We start from the raw sequence: 8,461 nt of genomic DNA on the forward strand, positions 1-8,461 counted from the left end.
TCTAGCCTGTGAGGACGGGAGGATGGGTTCCTGTTGTGCAGGAAGGGATGAGCACTGTCTGAGGGTATATAGTGAGGGACGACAGCTAAGCTCCGTGTGTGTGTGTGTGTGTGTGTGTGTGTGTGTGTGTGTGTGTATTACCCTATGAAGATTCAAGGTTTCTTCCTTTGGGTTAAGCACTGCCTGCCCAGAGATGGCTGTGGGGACAGGGCAGGGTGCTAGGCTCAGAGACAAGGCAGAGGACAGCAGGATATCTTAGCCCCTTGACCATCCACGGACCCCCAACCTCTGCTGGGCCTGTACCTGCACCCCCTTCTCCCCTGGCACCTGCCAGCTGGACCCAACACCCTCTCCTCCCACTCTAGTGCAGCCAGTATTGTCCTGGGGCCACCTTGGCACCACAAGTTTCCTCCCTGGCAAACCTGCATGACGGGCTTGCCTGCCCTCCCCCAGGGCCAGGGCACTGTTGCTGAACTGAAGTGGCGATGGGGTCAGAGCTTTAAGCAGCAGCCCCAGTGCCCCAGGGACCTCTCAGACCCCCTGCCCAGAGCAGGCAGCCTGGTAAGCCCTCCTCCCCTTCCCCTGCAGCCTCAAAGCTGGAGCCAGAGCTGGGAGGGCTCCCAGATTCTGACCATATCCTCCCAGAGGCTGAGCCAGGCCTGGGCACTGTCCCCTCAAATGTGAGAAGAGTGGGCAGGGGGAGGGGAGGGAGGAAGGGATGGAGGGCTGAGCCTGGTAGCATGAAAGGGGCAACCTAGCCAGTGGTATAGGGGAATGCCCAGAGCTTAGAATCCTGTGGAAGGCAGAGAACTGCCCCAGCCCCCACTTCTCATCCCCCACCGTCTGTGTCCCTGGCTGAGAGGTTCCTGGAGGATATTTTTCCGGCAAAAGAGGGAGGGTGGTGTCTGGGCCTAGATCCTTGGATGGGCTTTTCCCTGCCTGCTATGCGGGGTGCCTAGGGTGAGTTGGCTCTTGGAGACAATTTCTGGCCTAACCTGACTTGGACAGGAGCCCCCAGAGGCAGAGCTATCCCCTCCAGCATGGGGACATCGTTCCACCTCACCAGGAATGATGTCTCCCTGGGTTACCCTGAGCAGCAGAGCTGTGTTGAGACCCCATGGGGTGGAGGGATTGTAGTGTTGTCCTTTCGGCTCCCAGGGCTGATGTGGGAGTGCAAAGGCTTGTCCTGCATCCTGTAGGGTAGCCCTATCATCCCTAGGGAGTCACTGAGGTGGGAGGCTGGGGGCTGGAGAATCCATCAGGGAGGAGGCCCTGATGGGAGCATACTCGGCCCCAAGTGGGACCTGCCAGGAGACATGAATTGATGACAGCCACACCTTTGGAGCCTCAAGCCCTCTGCCCTCCCATGTAGTAGCCCAGTTCAAAGGAACACAAGGTCCAGCTGACCCAGTGGGCAAGTAGGGCTGGAACTGGACTTGCACTGCCTCTGGGTCCTTCTCCACCCACCCAGTGGTGTTGTTTAAGCCCAGGAGGGAAAAAGGCCAGCTAAGGGTTAATGTGATCTCAGCAAGTAGCTGGGTAGCACTGAGCCTCCTGGTAGCCACTGCAAAGAAGTATACAGAATGGTTTGGGGGCATTCACTAGGAGCAAGGTAGCAGATGATACTCTATAGAGATAGGATGTCTTCCCTGTGTGTCTGTGTGGCCTTCACATGGCCTTCCTTATTTTTGCAATTCGGTCTCACTATGTTGCCCAGGCTGGTCTTGAATTCCTAGGCCCAAGCAGTTCTCCTGCCTCAGCCTCCCAAGTAGCTGGGATTTCAGGTGAGTGCCACCATGCCCAGCTCACATGGCCTCTTTATAAGAACTCTAGCTACTGGATTTAGGGCTCATTCTAATCCTGTATGATCTCATCTTAACTAATTACTTCTGTAGAGACTATTTCCAAATAAGGTCATGTGAGGAAAAACCAACTAAAACTGTGTTTTTTGGCCGGGTGCGGTGGTTCACACCTGTAATCCCAGCACTTTGGGAGGCCAAGGTGGGCAGATCACTTGAGGCCGGGAGTTTGAGACCAGCCTGGCCAACAAGGCAAAACCCTGTCTCTACTAAAAAATACAAAAAATCCAAAAATTAGCCAGGTATGGTGGCATGCGCCTGTAGTCCCAGCTACTCAGGAGGCTGAGAGGCAGGAGAATCACTGGAACCCAGGAGGCGGAGGTTGCAGTGAGCCGAGATCACACCACCACACTCCAGCCTGGGCAACAGAGCGAGACTCCATCTCAAAAAAACCAAAAAACAAAAACTGACTGTGTTTTCCCTGCATTCTCACAAGACAATAATCAGCACAGACATCTGTGACCAAATGTGTGGGTTCTCCCCACACCCCAGCAAGAATCAATTCCGTGGCAGATGCCAGCTGGTGTCCTCCAGTTCAACTCAATTCTGATGCTGTCTACCTGGAGATGGCCTCAGAAACCACAGGTTGAGGGCGTGGTCCCACAAGACCACCCCCCATCCCACCAGTCACAAATCTGGGCCTTGGGAACATCTGACTAACTGGCTTCTAGTTGGGGTTCCTATGGCCCCCTCTTTGGGTTCAATTAATTTGCTAGAGCAACTCACACAAATCAGGGAGACCTGTTTATCGGTTTATTTCAAAGGATGTTTTATTTCATTTTTTCCTCAGACATACTTTATCATCAATTAAAGTCAGTAACCCAAAGGAAACTTTAAAGGCTACAGACAGGCCGGGTGCAGTGGCTCACACCTGTAACCCCGGCACTTTGGGAGGTTGCGGTGGCAGATCACTTGAGGTCAGGAGTTGGAGACCAGCCTGACCAACATGGTGAAACTCTGTCTCTACTAAAATTAAAAAATTAGCCAGGTGTAGTTGCAGGAGCCTGTAATCCTAGCTATTCAGGAGGCTGAGGCAGGAGAATCGCTTGAACCAGGAAGGCGGAAGTTGCAGTGAGCCAAGAGGGAGCCTCTGCACTGCAGCCTGGGTGGCAGAGTGAGACTTTGTCTCAAAACTAAATAAATAAAATAAAGGCTACAAATAAACCAGTCAGATGAAGAGATACATAGGGTGAGGACTGGAAGACTTCCAAGTACAGAAGCTTCTGTCCTGGTGGAGTTGGACATGTATATGAGTTGGTTTTTTTTTTTTTTTTGCTCTGGCTGGAATACAGTGGCACTATCCCAGCTCACTGTAACCTCTGCCTCCCGTGCTCAAGTGATCCTCCCACCTCAACCTCCCACATAGTTGGGACTTCAGGCATGTGCCACCACGCCCAGCTAATTTTTTTTTTATTTCTGTAGAGATGGGGTCTCTCTCTGTTGCCCAGGCTGGTTGTCAACTCCTGGGCTCAAGCCATCCATCTATGTTGCCCACCCAGAGTGCTGGGATTATAGATGTGAGCCACTGCTGGCCTTGGATGAATTGTTGTTGTGTTGTTTTTTGTTTTTTTTTTGAGGTGGAGTTTTGCTCTTGTTGCCCAGGCTGGAGTGTAATGGCGCAATCTCAGCTCACTGCACCCTCCGCCTCTCAGGTTCAAGCAATTCTCCTGCCTCAGCCTCCTGAGTTGCTGGGATTTCAGGCATGTGCCACTGTGCCCGGCTAATTTTGTATTTTTAGTAGAGACAGGGTTTCTTCTTGTTGGTCAGGCTGTTCTCAAACTCCCGACCCTAGGTGGTCGGCCCGCCTTGGCCTCCCAAAGTGCTGGGATTACAGGCGTGAGCCACTGTGCCTGGCCATGGATGAGCTCTTGTTCACCTTCCTGTCAGTCTCCACATGTAGCTCCCCAAACCCTGTCCTCTTAGGCTTTAAAAAAAAAAATTAATTAAAAAATTAAAGACAGGGTCTCACTATGTTGCCCAGGCTGGTCTTGAACTCCTGGTCTCAAGTGATCCACCCACCTCATCCTCCCATAGGGCTAGGATTACAAGATTAGAGAGGCTAGCTGTCAGGTGGCTAGGTAGATTCTGTGTAAAGTCCTAGAAGATGCATTTTAGTAAAAACAGCTAACCACCTGACAGCTGGCATCCATCCATTCATCGAAGATTGTTGGGCACGGTGGATACTGTGGAGGAGGCAGCAGGAGCAGCTGGCCTGCCAAGTGGGTTACAGTGCCGGAGGGCTTCAGGAGGAGGTGGCATTGTGGTTGGGGTCTGAAGAGTGCCTCAGGCCATGACAATGGAGCCAGTGCAAAGTCACAAAGACCAGGAAGGAACAAGAAGGAAGGACAGTTCATATCCAGGTGCCCCCCCCTCCAAAAAAAAAGAGAGAGAAAAGGACAAGCGCCAGCAAGGTAGGACAAGGGGGGCCTTTGGAGTGTTTTTTTTTCCCAGTGGGGGAGGGGCATGCTCAGATTTGTATGCTGAGCACCAGGGCTGCAGTAGGGAAACAGCAGAGGGGCTGGGACCTGTGATTGGGAGTCTCCCGGTGAGAGGACTGGCCCATGGGGGCTGGCCGTCAGGTGAGGCTGGGAACGGGGTGTAGAGGCAGGAGCAGCTGGACAGGACCACTGATAGTGTGGGTATTTTGGGCTGCCAAGTCCTACAGACTGTTTGTGGCCATCTTGGGCTGCCAAGATACCCAAGCTATCAGTGGCTGGGGTTGCGTTTGAACCCAGGGACTCTAGGGCCCATGCCTCTGCCATCCTGCCTCTGAGTTTGCAAGTTGGACTTGGTCCATTAAGGGCCAGGCCAGTCCTGCTGTGGGGCGGCCGCCCCGGGCTAGACTCTGGCTGCCCTGCCGCCGGTTGGAAGTCTGGGGACGAAGCTGCTTAGATCAGGCTTGGGCACATCCACCTGGTTTGTCTGAAACGTTAGTCAGTGGGGCACAGACTGGTCAGTGAGAGCAGTCCTGAGCCCAGCATCCAAGAAGTGAAGGAGGTCCAGAAGGTGCTGCTAAGAGGTTGGGGGAGGTCCCCAAAAGCCCAGGTGAGAGCGTGGCGTGCATGGAAAGGGCTGGGCAGTTCCGGCATCAGTGAAGTCACAGGGGGCTGTGGGTGAACAGGTGGGCTTGGGCGTGCCACCGTGGAGGCCTTGAGACAGGAACGGGTTGGCTCTCCCAGAGACCAGGCCATGGGATGGTGTCAGGACTGAGGCATGGACAGTCTTCCTCCACCCCCACCCCACTCTTGGAGCTCCCAGACACTGCAGATAATTACCAGGTGATGTCATAAATACTACCTGTGGAGGGTGCCCTGGGCAGGGAGGACAGGGCAGCCAGGAGCGGGGTCCTTTGGGCCCTTGCTCTGAGCTGCTCATCAGGAAAGGAGAGAAGCTGCGGGCACAGTGTCGGAGCCTGGCCAGACCTGTGAGGCCTCAAAATAGTGGGTGCTTCCTACAGACTGTGCGTGGCCATCTCAGTGAATCCACCCAGGAACTCTTCCGGTTATCCCTGCTCTCCAGGTAGGAAACTGAGGCCAGGAAGGGAAAGGCTGCCGAGATACCCACGCTATCAGTTGCTGGGGTTGCGTTTGAACCCAGGGACTCTAGGGCCCATGCCTCTGCCATCCTGCCTCTGAGTTTGGGAGTTGGACTTGGTCCATCAAGGGCCAGGCTGCAGGGCGCTCCGGGGTGCTCCCAGGCATTAATGAGCTCGCAGTTCTGAGGGCCCACACACTTGGCCATGCTCCAGCCTGTGTCCTCACATCTAAGGTGGGTGCTGGAATAGCAAATGCTGCAAATGGCATTTGCTGGGGCGTAGGCCAGGCTCTGGGGGCACAGGAGCTCTGCCCATGCCCACAGTTGGCCTGTGTTTACCTCCCTCCATCACAACTGCGTGAGACTAGCCCTTTTTTTCTTTTTCTTTTCTTTTCTTTTGAGACGGAGTCTTGCTCTGTTGCCCAGGCTGGAGTGCAACCGCAGTCTCGGCTCACTGCAACTTCCACCTCCCAGGTTCAAGCAATTCTCCTGCCTCAGCCTCCCAAAGAGTTGGGATTACAGGCATGCACCACCATGCCCAGCTAATTTTCTTATTTTTAGTAGAGACAGAATTTCTCTATGTTGGTCAGACTGGTCTTGAACTCCTGACCTTGTGATCCACCTGCCTTGGCCTCCCAAAGTACTGGGATTACAGGCATAAGCCACCACACCTGGTTTTTTTTTTTTTTTTTTTTTTTTTGAGACTGAGTCTTACTTTGTAGCCCAGGCTGAAGTGCAGTGGTGCAATCTTGGCTCACTGCAACCTCTGCCCCCCGGGTTCAAGTGATTCTCCTGCCTCAGCCTCCAAGTAGCTGGGACTACGGGCGCGTGCCACCACACTTGGCTAATTTTGTATTTTTAGTAGAGATGGGGTATTACCATATTGGTCAGGCTGGTCTCGAACTCTTGACCTCAGGTGATCCGCCCGCCTCAGCCTCCCAAAGGGGTGGGATTACAGACGTGAGCCACTGCGTCCGGCCAACACCAGCTCTTTCAGTGAGCTGAAGTCTTCCTTCCATCCCTTCAGTGTGGTCTTTGTGGCTCAGAGAGGCTGTGGTCAGGTACCGGATCTGGGGTGACCCCTGCTTCTCTGCCCTGTGGCCTTAGACAGTGGGCAGGATCTGAGGCCAGGCACACCTGAAGCAGGTAGACTGTCGCAACCTGCAGCAGGTGTTACAAAGAGGCAAAGTGGGGCTTAACGTTGGGAAGAACTTGCCAACCAACCACAGTCCCGCTGTTTTTGGAGACAGTGAGTTCCCCATGGGGGAAGGTATGCAAGCTGACCTCTCTGGGATGTTGGAAGATCAGAGACCAAATATTTGAGATTCTGTGATCCTAATATTGACTCAAATGCTATGATGCTTGGATTTGAAGTCAGTTTCATTTAGCCAGTTTACCAAGTGTCTCCTTGGTGCAGGACTCCAGGGGACACAAAACGTCCTGGATAATATTGGGTTTCTGGCTCCTAGGGGACCCTGAGATGTCGCTCCAGTGGTTCTGGAGTATGGGCCAGGCACAGCTTGCATCTGGATCTATCTGCATCGCTCGCTCATTGAGAAGCTCATGACTGCAGTTCAGGATGTCACGCCCTGAGGCACCTCCCCACCCTGCCCCGCCATGGCCCTCACCCTGACCCCCACAGGGCATGAGGTTTTCTGGGTGATTCCTGGTACTCAGTGTGGTCAGCTTGACATGAGACACCAGTTGCAGGAAGAGGTTTGCACAGTCTTCCTGGTGTCATGGGTCACTGTCCTGCTGAGTGGCTTTGGGCAGTTCTCTTCCCGTCTCAGGTTGCAGGTTCCTATGCCAGGAGTTCCCTTCTTGCCCCAGATACAGAGGTGGAGCAGATCCCAACTTATTGAAACAGACAGGGCTTTGGAGGCCATGGTGGGCTCATTTCTCAGATGGGCAGTCTGGGTGGATGCTGAGCCAGGCACTGGACTAGCCCTTTGAGCCTCCTGTCTGGCCAAGGCCACGAGGCACTGTGGGCTGCTGGTGCCAGCACACAGGGGTGATAAGGAGATAAAAGTAACTAGGATGGTAGGGTGGCACCTGCCCCAGGCTGTGTTGGCAGCTGCTCCTGGCTGGAAGCCAGCTTGGCCCTGGAACCCTTCTCAAGGAACAAGGACACAGAGAGCCAGCTCAGCCAGCCTCCACTCGCACCCCATTCAGCACTCCCTTCTTCCCAGGACCCCTGCCCTCTGCCCAGATCCTGGAACCAGCCAAGGAGCTGAGGGACACCCACCAGGGTCTTAATAAGTGAGCCAAGGTTAATGGTTACTGGATCCAGTGACACATTCACCAGCCTCCCAGGGCTCTCAAAGTCCAGACTGACTTGGCCTTGAAGGTCTTAGCTCGGCCACCTCCTTTTCCAGCCTTGACACCTCAGGGCTTAGGGAGGGCTTAGGGTGGTCAAGAGGTCCCCTGCAGCCCTCACCTCGTGGAAAAGGCTCCAGTTCCTGACCTTCAGGCTCAGGTGGTTCCTTCAGCCTAGCAGGTCCTCCCCAAGTCCAATCCCAGCGTAGGCTGGATTCCCAAGGCCCCTATTTTGGTACCTGCCCCCGCTAGGGCTCTTCCCTCTGGGCTGACTGTACTGTCTCATACCCAGTCAGGTTGGGGCCCCTTGAGAGAAGAATCTGGAGGGACCAGGATTAGATGGGACAATGAATGATGGAATAAAATAATGAATTTAAGTGTGTGCCCTGCTAAGAGTGACAATTCTGGCAGGCTGCAGACCATGTGTGGACCTTAATCTGAGGGCTGAGAGGCTTGGGCCTGCCAACCCTATGGGGGCACCCACCCCATCTCGTTGAATATGCCAGAGCAGGTGAGCATGTGATGGATGGAAGGGCCTCATCCCCCTGCTTCCACTGCCTGGGGTCCTCTGTCAGCCTGCCTGCTCAGACCCCTGAAATTGGGGGTTGAGGAAGGACCCTTCTGGATCATGTGACTCCCTTCAGTCCGGGTGACAAGCATCCTTGGAGTGACAGCCCCTAAGGCCCCACCTGTAGCCCTGAAAGTTGGGAAGAGGGCCTGTTAGGAGAGGCATGCCCTGCCCCTGGGTTGTA

The sequence above is a fragment of the Aotus nancymaae genome, unplaced genomic scaffold, assembly GCF_030222135.1.
Source record: "Aotus nancymaae isolate 86718 unplaced genomic scaffold, 86718_ANA_hifiasm-v0.15.2.pri h1tg000210l, whole genome shotgun sequence".
In the NCBI taxonomy this organism is placed as follows: domain Eukaryota; kingdom Metazoa; phylum Chordata; class Mammalia; order Primates; family Aotidae; genus Aotus; species Aotus nancymaae.